The sequence below is a fragment of the Atractosteus spatula genome, chromosome 10, assembly GCF_055471065.1.
Source record: "Atractosteus spatula isolate fAtrSpa1 chromosome 10, fAtrSpa1.hap1, whole genome shotgun sequence".
Classification (NCBI taxonomy): Eukaryota; Metazoa; Chordata; class Actinopteri; order Semionotiformes; family Lepisosteidae; genus Atractosteus; species Atractosteus spatula.
The window spans coordinates 9936010-9950484 of record NC_142715.1 but is presented as its reverse complement, the minus strand read 5'-3'; the positions used below and the strand labels follow the sequence as shown (position 1 = coordinate 9950484).

Below are 14475 nucleotides of genomic sequence, written 5' to 3'. Positions count from 1 at the left end.
ATTAACACAGAATCCTCTCTCCATTTAGCATTTATCAAATTGCGTGGATGCAGACATCACTCAGAATCACCTGTATGATTCTCCAGAATTCAAACTGGCTGTGCTTTAGTGCTTTCAAAAATGTATAGGTGACTAGCTTCCTAACAGTTTTCAACAGCATTTGAAAACGGCTGTCGATGCATTGGGCTTGAACCGACCCCAGCTGTCTTGGGGTCTGTCTTGGAAGACAGCTATGCCCGACACTACACCATCAACGCACACGCCACAGAGCCCCTCAGAACATCATACGATAATGCCACTGATATCGGAAGCTTTCTCCAGCATTTGTGCTGATTCCACATATCGCGAAGGAATCATGATATTGTTCAATACTGTCGCTAGACGTTCGAATGGGTTTCAGGGCCAGGTGGACTTTTTCCTAGAGAGTCACGAACCGCAGTGGTATTGTATTGCAGTGAGACAACACAATGCCTGCTAGACTATTCATGCTATTTGTGCTAAATGCCACAGATTGTGTTTGTCCAGTCGTGTCAGTCATCCTGAAGCTACGGAAAGTCAGACGCAAATGTGCTGTAATACTTTCAGGAATTTAGGATTTGTTTGTGCAAAATCCGAGAACATTGCTCTGTTATCTTATATCTTTGCTCTGTCATCTTCATCAAGGCTCTGTCATCTACTGCTGAAAATGAGCAGTGATTTCTCAGAATGCCCTATGTATCCAAAGGATGTAAACTATGTAATAGTTAAACCTATGTAAACCTAAAGCTATAAGGGGAAGACAAACGTGAAGCGTTACAGCAAAGGCATATCATGAGATGATTAATCGCAATTTCCGTAGGAGCCCCATGGTTGCCTGGCAACCGTCAGCTTTGCACAGTGGCAGTATCGTCGCCTATGAGGTTTAGCAGAGGTGCAGTTACTGCTAGTTGAAAACATTTCCCAATACCCCGCTTCCTCCGATTTGAAATACAATCGGTGGGAGCAATTGAGATCACCTTTGAGTCAGTGCAAATGTTTGTGAGCCGTCAATTAAATTTTATATTGGTTGTACTGGCGTGCTGCTTGTCTGTGAAACATTAATCTTCTGCTTCTTCATGCCGAATCATCTGCAAGGGTCGAGTTTATTCAATGTTTGCGCACAGCGCTCCATCAGGAATATTTTGTCCTAGTTCAATAAGGACTTACTGCACGCATTCACAAACCTCACAAACCGATAAAACTGGTTCGCTGGTTAAAAGATTTTATTAAATATGAAAAAAGGTCTGATTGTGAAAAGGTCAAAATGTTAGTGAAAAAATCAGTAACTTGAGGAAAAACAAACTGTGGGAGCCCCATGACTCCCCATGTCATGCTGTATTTCTCTCTCATTCTACTGGGAGTGGTGCCGTCGCTGCTGGATAAAGACTCTCAGTAGTCATTCCAGACAGGTCAGGTATGACTGTGCTTTGCCACAAGAACCTCGGAGATTGTAAGCTGGGTAGTTTCAGATCACTATTTTATTAAAGGTTCAAGCAAACCCGAATACCTTTGCAAGAGACATTTCAGAATCCCAGTCAAATCCAGTACGATTGCTGGATCTCTCAAATTCGACTGAACTATACCACAGATCTGCAGTCCACCATTAGAATACTGTGCGGACCTTATCTTTATTTACCTTGTGTAATCCTTTTTCATAAAGTGTAATTGTATTTTAGCATGTGCCCCTGCTGATGTTATTGATAGGTTATATGTGCTCTTGTTTGTATTGTATGCATTTTTGTTGTTCAAATAAAAAGTAAAAAACACATCTTTCCGGATGTGGCTGCTGTAAAAATCAAATGACATCGAGGGTGCTGTACGCAGGGGTCTGAAGCCTGCTCCACAGAAGATCTTTATCCAGAGGTGTTAAAGAAGTTGAGATCTCGCCATGAGAGGGGAAGCATCTCAGAAAAAGCAGGTGCAGTCGGTTCCACGGTCATAATGCCACTAAGTCAGGCGACAAGAGCAAAAGCCACCCAGCTTCCTCCTGGCAAGTAATGAGACAAAGAAAAAGGCCAAAGTGGGTAGTGTGGCTGAGTGGTTTAAGTGCTGGGTTAAGGCTCCAGTCTCTTTGGGGGCATGGGTTTGAATCCCACTGCTGCCAGGTGCTTTTGTTAAGACCCCCTTTCAGCTGACTTCAGATGAAAGGGAGGGAACTGCTTTTTGGCAGTCTCTCAAGAAACTAAGCAAAGTGTTTAAAGATACTTTCTCAGCTTGACATCAATGCAGAAAACAAAAACCTTCTTGCGTCCTTTCAACCCAAAAGCGCTTTGCCACTTTTTGCGTTATGCAGGGAACGACGTCTGCCGAGATCACTTTTGTGTCAATGCAAATCCTAGTGTGCCCTCCGTTTTAATGTTGGTTGTGCTGGCGTGCTGCTTCTGTCTGTGAAACTTGAATGTTCTGCTTCTTCACACCGAATCGTTGGCGGGGGTTGAGCATGTTAATCTTTGCGCATAGAGCTCCTTTGGAAGTACTTTGACCAAGTTCAAAAGAGATTGTGGGATTTACGTAATGCGTTCAAAAAGCATACCTTGCACGACAGATTTAAATGGGGAATGGAGTCTGCTTCTTGCTGTTGTTCCTGTGGTTGTAGTTAGAAAGTCGACCGTACTTTCACATTCTGTTAACAGTATTCACTGGGTGAGCTTTATCAATTGGTTCGTAAAGGAATCTCTGCTTCGGTTCCAGAAAAGTCATCTGTAGTGTGTTTTTTTCTGTGCACACGGCCGTCTTTTAAAGCTTGTAAAAATGCCAACAAAGTTCATTTTTCTCCTCTTTAAACGAATAAGGATGGGCTGGGGCAAACTCCGTTTACCACTCTTTCAGCCAACCGCCAAACTCGCGAACTGATGAAACTGCAGAGCCACATGGAGCGTTTCTCCATTCTCAGGGTTAGGGTGATAAAAAAACTTTGCTGATATTAGCTTGCCTGCTGGGAGTACCTCTTCTTCATTGATAAGCAAGATTTGTGTTTCATCTTTTGCAAGCTGTATAGATTTCTTTAAAAACAAGTTGTTCCAGAAAGGAAACGAACACTTGCATTCACCTAAATTAAAACGTATGGGATTTGCCCGTAAGGATAAATTCTGCACAGTAAGACAGGAACCGCTGAGAATCAGACCAAGGATCTCCTGTTTAGTAAATAGGCGCTTTAGCCAACTAAGCCACAGCGCCGGCAAAGTACTGTCTTTTTACAGCCACTTGGACACGTCTCAACTGCTCTGAGACATCTGCGTTCGGTGTGCATTGAGCCTGCTCACCTTGCAAGTTGCCTCATTTACATGTGATAGCTCCACCACTAGGAGAAAGGATGAGAAATGGCTTTTATCTGGCACTTTTCATGTTGGAGGATCTCAATGTGCTTTCCGTTTACAAGAGGATGTCCAACTCATGTAGCTAAAGACATAGACGACCCTCGGCATGAGGGATTGTAAGCTGGGTAGTTTCAGATCACTGCAGCTGAAAACACAGGCAAAACTGCTCCATGTGAGGCTTGAACTCACAAGCTCGGCATTACTCCACCGTGTACTGCGCTTACTGGAAGGTTGCAGAGGCTTGGAGAGAACTGTGATGGAAATCGTAAATTACAGATTTCATTATCTGCACATTTAATAACTAGGAGAGATAACTCCTTCGGGTTCTACAGCTCATAAGTGCACTTTAAGAAGTCTTTGCTTTTGTGAGATGAATCTCCGAGGTGCACCTTTTTTCTTATTACTAAAGATACCTCTACATTGTGAATTATTTGAAGGAACGTGGCGTTAGTTGAAATAAGCACTGAATGGGTTAAAACCTGCACTCTTTGAATTGCTAAAGCGATACCTTGAGGAGAATAATTCAACATACTTGCACAGGTCACTCGGCCACGGACAAGAACGATCAGCTACCACCACTATTAATATTGTTATTATTATTCAACCAGTTGGGGAACAATACAGTCGAACAATCCCACTGTTCTTATTGCAAGAAAAATAACATGAGACCACTGTAAGAGGAAGAGTGTTGTAATTGTTTGAATAATTGATGTCTATTTTTCACTCTTATGGGCAACCCTGTGGTATTTCTTTTTCCCTTCGGTGTTGTGCACGGGCAAGTTCCGCAGCGATATTTGCCACAGACATTTCTCCGCAGCTCCGTATTAAATCTGTTCATAACTGCAATGGACAGAAGATTGTCACTTCTCTACTACAGCAGCGTCGGTAAAAGACCCTCTGAAAACAGTAAAGCACTAAAGCACTGCAAAACTGAATTCGAAAGAAACATATTAGGGATTTTGAGTGATGTGTGCATACAAGCAGTCCAGTACAGACGCTGAAGTCTTTGAATATCGACTCTCTATTTTGCGCTGCCTTTTCCTTGGAGTAAAACTATTCAACTGGAAGAATGTTTATCGCAGGTTTAAAACTTGGCGTTGCTATTTGGAGAAATCCACAACCACGTGTTTTTCACATGCTTTAAAAGTACACCCATACACACAGAAAAAAATAACGACACTGCTAATGATTTTTACGGAGCCAAATCACAGTTGACCTTTCTGAGCCAATTGATAAAGCCGACCAAGTGAGTAGTATAGCAGAACATCAAAGAGCGTTCAACTTTCTAACTACCGCAACCAAAGGACCAACAGGAAGAAGCAGAAAAAGTAAACGCATGCACTAAATCCCAATCTCTTCTAAACTTGGACAAAGTATTTCTGATGGAGCACTGTGCGCAAAGATTAAATAAACTGTACTCCTGCCCACAATTCGGCGTGAAAAAGCAGAGCGTTCAAGTTTCACTGACAAAAACGCCGCCGCACAAAAGCCACACAACAGCAATATTAAATGGAATTGACGGCACACTACGATTCGCACAGACTCAAAAGTTGTTCCCTGCATAATGAGCAATCCAATGAGCATTTCTGTTGAGAAGAAAAATTAAATTTTTTTTCTGCCTTGATATTAAGCTGACAAAGACAATCGTGAAAAACCTAGCTCAGTGAGCAAGGTTTTAACACAGAAAGGCCTGGTAATAGCAGGATTCAAACCCACACCTCTGAAGAGACTGGAGCCTAAAACACAGCACTTTAGACCACTCGGCCACGCTACCTTTGATGAGGCCATCCATCCTCACATTACTTGGTCGGAGAACGCCGGGTGGCTTCAGCTCTTCTTGTCCGACGTGTGGAAACAACTGTACCATCGTTTTCTGAGATGCTTCCTGTCACTTGGTGAAATCTCGACTTCTTTGGCAGCTCTGGATATAGTTCTTCTTTGGAGCAGGCTTCAGACCTTTTATTTCATGTATAAAGGAGGGCGCATTCCAAAATGTGTAATTCCTGTTTTAGAAATGCTCTGCTCTGACACATGTCAGTGTGGGGAGTGGGCAGGTAGAGAGCTTTTACAAATGCTCATGATGTTTCTCACTTGGTGTTACCTGCGGTATTATCTCTCTCTGAGCCTTTGGAAAGAAAAGAGTGGCTCCAGTGTGAGGTAACTTTTTGAACAGCCGGTCTCCTTGTCTTACAAAACAAGAAAAAAAAATCAACTGGGAAACTGCCTAGTGGACATTTTGTCGTCTTCTTCTGATCTGTATTTAACGCGATTCTCTGAAAACGTGGCACATTATATCTGTGCTACCTGAATGGAGGGTGACTGTACTCATAAGGATCATAGATTCGATGACAAGCATCTAAAAATGAGCATGAGAAAATGACATCATGCTATAAGGTTGAATGGCACAAGTTCTCCTGTTTCCTCCACAGAAAATGTGTGTTTTAAAGAAGGTGTCATGTTATTTTTTTGCAAAGGAACAAGTAATAGGTTTATTCCATGCTGAAAAAAAGAAGAAAGAGAACACAACGTTTCGGCCGTGGAGCCTTCTTCAGGTGTGGAACACGGCCGAAACGTTGTGTTCTCTTTCTTCTTTTTTTCAGCATGGAATAAACCTATTACTTGTTCCTTTGCAGCCTACGCATGCTGACGCAGCTACCCACCTGAACTACTATGTTATTTTTTTGCCAGACAATGCCATGCTGTATGAACAGCGTGGTTGTTTAAATTAATTGGTCTGAAATTGGTTTAAACTGCAGGGAAATAACAACAAAAAAAGAAGTGCTTCTTAACACAGAGATAGTTGGAGATATTTGGCAGCAGTGGGATTCCAACTCACACCCCCAAAGAGACTGGAGCTTTAATCCACCTCTTTAGAGCGCTTGGCTGCATTAGCCTCGACTGCCTCATACCTCACACTGGCTCACAGAAAACTAGGTGACTTGTAAAGGCTGGTAGGAGACGAAAGGAATAAATGCTTCTTTTTTGGACAAAGTCATTATCTACAAAAAAAAGAAAAGAAATATTTGATTATTATTGTTTCACCAGTTGTTTTGATCAAATTATTGTAATGCAGTGCCATATTAAGGTATAATGTGTACATGAACGTCATGTCTGAGTCGGTGATGGCAGCTGACTATCGTTGGAGGACTGTTTATCATGAGAGAGTAAGCCGGCGTAATGAGGGAGAAGAGATTGGCCTCTGTGATGCAGTGTCCAGTGACACTAACTATCTGTCCTACTGTTCTCTGCTAACATAGAGGGTGAATGTTTATTTAGGTGAATGTAAGGTTTCTTTCTTGTAAAATATTTTCGAGCGCATTTTTGTTGCTGAAAATTAATCTTGTGCGTTTGAATGAATTCCGATATTGTCACCTAATTCTACACACTGTTTCATCAGAGAAGAACATCAGTCAAAAATGTTGAGAAGGTGCTCCTGTTTTCACCATTATAAGAACTGTGATGCACCAGTAATATTTACTCTTATAAAAGTATTGTAATTGTATTGTTCTATTAGTCTTGAGTGACACAAACATTCTCTTTTACTGCACCTCTACAACACTTCTCCAGAGGCCAGTTCAGCAAAAAAGGATCCTCAACAAACACTGCAATCGCTTGATAAAAGCCATTTCTCATCCTTTCTCTTAGTGTTGGTGCAACTATTGTATCTAAAGGAGATGACTTGACAATGAAAGGTGAGATCATCCTAACGAGAGTCTTCATGAAGGTGTGCGTCGGAAAGCTCTCCACTGGCAATTGACCGGGCTTGTGAAGAAACCAATCTCATTCAACAACCATACACATGAAGCTGAATCCGTGAGCTGATTGACACAAAACAATGTCACTTCACATTATCCGCAAAGCTGTTTTGCTTGTCTGACCACCTCTTCCCACATTACAGTGAGCACATATATTTCAGTTTCTTCTCTTGTATTTTTCTTACTATTTTACTGTCCCTTTCCCCCATGTGGAGATGTATCCACAGCCAAAAAACCCTTTTTCACCCTACGTTTGTGCCAATTTTACAATCTGTGTAGGAGCCTGCCTTACAGAGGTCAAGTGGTGCAATTGGTCAGTGTGTGGTACATATACAGTTGTGCACAGTGGAATTATACTGAGGTTGTGTGTTCAAGCCTCCCCTGTAGCCATTAGGTCTTTTGAACATTTTCCACCCATAAAAAGTTCATTTGCCGTAGCAGTTTCACTGTGACTTTGCAGGTAAAATATTCTTAATGAGAATAATGTTTCGTATGCAATAAATAACCACACCAGAAAATATTGGAGATCAATGGCTTGTCGTACTTATCGCAGCAGGCACTCAGACACAGATATGTCCTGTCAGTAAAGAAAATTCATGAAGAATTCAATGTCAAGAGGAGTGACATCATTGCAAAGGCAATATTTTCTGATGATTGTTTCGGTTAATAATGATTCGTGTGGGAATTACTACTGTCATTACTACTAATTGTGATAAAAACAGAGCACTCACAGCTCTCTGGATGTTGGTCTGGACTCTAGAAAGTGTTTCTATTCGCAAGCGGCTCTGGACCTCAACACCTGTTGATGGGTCACTTCTGTCAGACACACCAGTGGAGCCCAAGCCCACCTACACACACATTCACACACACTGACCGATATACACCTACACACTCACACACATTTATACTCACAGACACTACACACACTCACAGACACAACACACATTTATACACACAATCAGACACTCACACACTCAAAGATATACACTCACAAACATTCACAGACACACACATAGACACTATATACACACATAGACACCGTATACACTCTTAGGTACAGATACACTATAACTAACACTAATGCAGATACTGCTAATATTGCAACAGTACCAAAACATACACTATCATGGTTACTAACACTGACACAAACTACTACTAGACTAATAATACTTATAATAACAGTAATACTGTCATGAAAACTAACATGATGAGTACTCTGACACTAACAGTATAATTATCACTAATATTAACATGAATACTAGCATTAATACTAAAACTATCAGTAACACTATCATCATTAATACTCAAATAGACACTACACACACTGACAGACATACCCACACATACACTTACAAATAAACAACTACACACTGACAGACACCACACACTCACAGACACACACCATACACACATATTCCCAGGCATGCATTATCAGAAACAAAGAGACACTACGCATACTCACAGACAGACATTTATAGACACCACACACTCAGAGACCCCACACACTCACACCCTAACAGACACAACAAGCTCACAGACACACACCCACAAACTGACAGACACCACACACTTAACAGACACCACATACACAAGTATCTACAGATACACGATAACTAACACTAAAACAAATACTCCTCATATTACAACAGAAACACTATCACTAAGACATACACTATCATTATCACTAACACTGACACAAACTACTAATAATAACAGTAATAACAGTAACAGTAGTTAACTAACATTACTACTACTGTTAATACTCTAAAAGTAACACTATAATTATAATTAATATTAACATGAATACGAACATTAAAACTAAAACTATCGGTAGCGCTATCATCATTAATACTCACATGAACACTAGCATTAAAACTAACAGTTGTACTCTCATTAATATTAACATGAATACACTAGTATTAGTTGCTACCCATGACGTCACATCGCTCTTTGTGATGAACGCGAGACACCTAGACGCGCACAGTGACGTGACGTCTGTTGCTGTGGAAACCATACTTATGATTTATAAACACTGGAAAAAATGCATGTAGCTGTTACTTACATACATTTATCAACTTGGAAAATAATTTTCTAGCTCTAGGATACAGTTACCTAAATAAAAATATGAATAATCATTGTTTAATTTCGGTTTGAACATTTTTAACACTAAACGCACTATGGTAATTGATCGATACAGTCTTTATTGACTGTTTTATAGATATTTAAACAGGGTCAAGAACGGAAAAAGAATCAGTACTTACCAATTGGTGAAGTTAATCGATTATTCTACGGTTCTTCAGGTGAATTAACTGGTTGTCGGTAGATAAGTGATCAATAACTCTCCTCCATGCGCTACGCGTTCCTCCCGCGGTCTCGCTCTCTGATCCTGGCGTTCTGGCTGGTGTCTGTGACGTCACAGCACTCTTTCTGACAGAGCAGAGCACGTCTCTGCTGGAGGAGACTCCTGTCCGGAGCCCGGGGGGCTTTTCTTACAGATATAACATCTCCAAAAAGAACACACCGGGCTGTGAAGAGAAGCGATTTATAACAGCTGGAGAAGGAGAGCGACAAACCGAGGAATGAAAATCATTAAACAGGAAAAAAAATAGTTTACTTCGCAGATTAATGTGTTACAAAGCGTACCCATGTGGAGCAGTAGAGAACGAGCACAAGTCCCTGTAATAAGCGCTTTTAAATGTTTTAAACGAATTATTAGTGTATAGTAGCCAGGAGGAACAGACTCCTGATCCTGGAGGTTAAAATGTGTATCCTGGCTTTATTTCCAGCCAGCTCTCAGTTTCATAGGTAGTCTGATGATTTAAATTAACTGTATAACTGTTACAAGACTTCATCTAATTGTAAATTTATAAGACTGTCTGTGAGACACTTGTGAGAGCAACTGAATCCCAGGGCTGGTGTGAAATCACACACAGACAGGTCTTCTTCTGTGTGATCTGAGTAGCACTGCTCAGAGCTACAGACTGGTCAACTAGTTACTATTATAGTCACGACCATCGGCCTTTGGCTACTAATAATCAATATACTGATCAGAGTGTCAACACTGGTGTTTATAAAATAAATACTAAGATAATTCCACACTCACTTGCTTTATAAAACACTTAGAAAACATGTTTGGGGGCTGACATACAGTAAAGAAAGTAATTCTGAAGGACTGGAAGTCCTGCAAAGGGTTAATAGAAGCTTCTTGCTTCTGCCCTGGAACAGAGCCCACAGCTGCCAGATCAGTGACCCCTGAGCCCAGTTCACAGAGAGGAGAACCAGGAGCTCCTCTCTGTCTCTAAGTGGCTGTGAGGAAGGAGAAAAGGGGGAGATGTGACCTGAGTCCAGGCTGTTCTGTCTGATATTATTCATGTAGCAGTACTGATTGTCTCCATGTCCTCTGGTTCTGGATTGTCGGATAAAGAGAAATATGGAGGTGAGCTTCTGTCCAAGTGCGAGTCTGACTGAGAAGAGAATAATGAATTTTTATTCTGCCTCTGAGAATTTTTCTTCTTTGCCAAGTGTTGTTACATTGCCTTCAGATACCCTGCACAGACTGCCAGAGTGAGACAAGAAGAGAGACAAATGGAGAGAAGAGGAGATAGAGATGGACAGATAAGAGCACACACAGCGAGAAAGACATACTGTACGTCTTGACTTACTTTGAAGCAAGTGTTAATTTCCTTTCTGGAGCAAGTTGTTTCTGAACTTCAAGAAATTCATACAACTTCTGAGAGATAAAATACAACTCTAGCTTATCAGGGCAGAAGAAATACTGCAAAAAAAATGTTTTTTTCTCCTTTTAACGAAAAGTGCAGAAAAACAACGGCAGTGCATCCCCGTCGGAAGTATTCACTTCCTTTTTTGGAAATTACAGCCTGCGAAAGATGAAATAAAGTTCTTGGTTATTCTTGGTCAGTGCCGAAGAAAAACTGCCGGCTGGCAGGAAAATGCCAGCATTTTATTTTCTTTAACTACAAACGTGTGAATGGTGAAAAGCAATGGGAGTGTGTCTCTATACAGCTGTTAAACAAAGGGCTGGTGGTTCAAGCCCACTCAGGGACGCGCTTCGGATTGTTTCAATGTGAACATAATCTCCGCTAAAAACCCTCTTGAACTTTGCAGGAAATGAGTGTGTTTTAAACCATTTTCACGTGTGGAATTTTATCTTCAGCTGGCTGTAGGGAGAATGCCTTATACACCCGTTGTGTATCCTTAGCAAAAATATTTTAAAATTATAACACAGAGTTGTTGGAGAACTTGACAATCCTTGACAATCATTATTAAATGAGCACTGTACAAATGTACATTGATATTTTTGTTGTATGTACCTTAATTTTAGAATATATAAACATAATTGTGCTGATATGGATGTTCATTTGAAGTATTTGAGGAATCTATAAAGGATCTCAGAACAACCAAAGATACATTTGGGCATCTGCGTATTTGTAAAGATTAAAGAGCACCGTAAGTGTGAAGCTTGCACACACGAGAGAAGAGATCAGTTTCAATGCACTTCATTAAACTGATGGTGTGCTTATCAATCGTGCATAAGACGTGAAAAAGCAGAGGATAGCTTTGATCCATCGACCTCCGGGTTATGAACCCAGCACGCTTCCACTGCGCCACTCAGCTATGTTTCATACAATTGCTTTTGCACCTGAGATGAAAAGTTTCAAAGGTAAACGCAGACGTCACTGAGCACTTGGTCTTTTGTAGAACAAAGCATCACACGCTGCTCTACATGGGCGTGTCTTCAAGATCGTTGAGAACCAAAGCTTCTGCCTTCCTGGCTACTGAGTCTTTCGTCGTTAATTCCCAAATCTTCAATGAGAATCTGTGAAACGAAAGCCAAACACATGTACACACTCGCGTCCTAGCGTGAAAGAAAAATGATGGAAGCATTTGAGAAATAACAAGAGTAGTCTGTACAGCTCCAGCCTATCAACTGCTCTACAAAGTGATCGCTTCCTCCACACCCAGTTTATAACACTGAAAATGATTCAGGAAGCCCATGCAAAGTTCTAAAAGCAGTGGTTGAAAAGCGTCTAGATACATAAAATGACAATTTCTCAAAAGTAAAATCTTCATCTTTTAAATATTGTCATCCATGTATTTTCGTTTTTCTCTTTTTACATAACACGCTTTCGAGAAATAGACTGTCTTGTAATGAAGGCTGCATTAGAAAATGTGTATCTAAATTAAAATCGGGTTTATGACTTCTGCGTTTTTCAGCATTCTTAGCGCTTGGGTCTCGATTCAGATATTGCAATGAAAGCAACAGGGGAGTAAGTTTTCCTTTTCTAAATCAAAGGTGATCTGCTCACAAGGAAGTATAAAAACTTCAGCGTTTACTTTTTGAAGACCGCAAATTGTCGAAACACTATTGCTTCATAAGCTAATAAGTAACGTTTCTGAGCACGCATTGTATTACTAATGCTGTTATTAATAAAAAAAGCTTAAATTCACATAATGGAATTTGGACGGCTCAAAGTAGTCTATTCCTTGTACAACTTTACTTGCCCGCTGAGTAGAGTTTAAAGCAACGGCAGCAGAAGTAGCAGTAATAGCAACAACGTGGTTAGAGTGTCACAATACACTCTATGAAAGAATTGTGGCTTCAGATCGTTTTGTTCTGTTGAAGCTGCCTACAGGCTCCGAATTGCTGACATTGGCTGTGATCTTTTTTCAGGTTTCATGAAATTCTTCACATATTTGAAATATTTAATTCGGGTTCGCCTAATACACGGTGCAAACCGTACCTGCAGCAGAATGCTGTGGCACATGAAGCCGTTTTGTTTATTGGTTGTAAGGATTGAGGAGCGTACGACAAATCGAGCAAGCGAAAAGAAAATTAAACAGGAGTCACTTTTTGGATTGCTAATCTATTGTGCTCTGCTCGTCTAGGTTCAAATCCCATCCTTGTCATGGTTAAGGCCTGAGACGTGTGTGTTTTTTCTAAACGGTGTTTGCATTTGTTTCCTCTTTTACTCCTGTAAACTCAGGATTTTTTTTCCTTGGTGGCAACAATACGCTTCTGCAATACAGTAAATCATAGACTCTGCTTTCAAAATAGCTGCACCAGGCATTCGGATACAGATAAACACAGGGATTTAAAATTCAGGAATATGAATGGCCAATTGCTTACAGCTAGGGTTTTTACGTTTTCTTATTTAGCGATTTGTGTATCAATCTTTTAACAATTCGTTAAAATGCTAACAATATGTAAAATCAAAACAACAGCACCGTTAAATGCTGGGGAGACAGGTAGTTTTTTTTTTCCAATCAGATGCCAATCTCTAATGCTGTGTGTGAGAGCTTATGTACCTTTCCTTTTCTCACATTTTCTGACAACTATTCCAAAGGGGCACCCTGTCAGCTCCTAAAACTTTTTAAAAATCTGCCTGCATGTTTGATTATTGTCGTTTTATTTAGAAAAAGTTCAATATTGATCATAACTAAAGAAAATTAGGATCACGAATAAAAAAAGGGCTGAAGATGCGAGTCGCTCTTGAATCAGAGCTGGGTGACACGGGCTTCTGTTCTGATATGATTGTACGAGAAGCAGGAGGAATCTCTTCTCTCCTATGGAGCATGAGCTGAATCAGGAGTGAGACATTTCGTATGCTCGTGCATATGTTAACGCATGACCTACATCGTAAAACTAAATTAAAAACTAACATTAAGTTGTCAAAGACATTCATTTATATACAAACAAGAGACAGACAGACATAGTAATGATTCTACATTAACTTGTCCTACACTGATCAGACTAATTGAAATGTATGAAAGCCCGTTTCCGGCAGGGAGTTAAAAAAACGCGCTATGGTATCTCAGAATTCCGACTAAGTAACTCAGAATTGCGACTTAGTAACTCACAACTCCGACTTTCTCTCTCACATTTGCAACTTCGAAATAACCCATATTTAATTGTCTGTCATTTTATTATTAGGCCGGATTCGGGTTCTAGGGCTTGTACCCTTGATACTCCCACTCTAGTTCGTGCCTCACTGCATTGGCTCGAACCCACGTCTTGCCAGCTGAGCTAAAGACCACTTTCTTTAGCCCCGGCGGCCAGCATCCCTGTTATGCGCAGGGGAGGGCGGTGCCGTCACCACACTGCAACCAGATTGTACAAATTGTATGTCGCAAATGAACAAGTAATAGGTTTATTCCATGCTGAAACAAAGAAGAAAGAAAACACGTTTCGGCTGAAACGTTGTGTTTTCTTTCTTCCTTTTTTCAGCATGGAATAAACCTATTACTTGTTCCTTTGCAGCCTACGCATGCTGACGCAGCTACCCACCTGAACTACAAATTGTATGTCGGCCGTTCCGTTACACTATATTGATGAATCGTACAAGATCATAGGATCTATAGGCCTG

At 40.7% G+C, this 14475-nt stretch overlaps 1 non-coding gene across 1 annotated transcript; it reads left to right on the top strand.

Annotated features, from left to right (window-relative positions):
* The first annotated feature begins 865 nt into the window (after positions 1-865).
* Positions 866-1002, top strand: LOC148824895 (U4 spliceosomal RNA). Its single transcript, XR_016093260.1, has one exon. It is a non-coding gene; the product is annotated as a U4 spliceosomal RNA (small nuclear RNA).
* The last annotated feature ends 13473 nt before the right edge of the window (positions 1003-14475 follow it).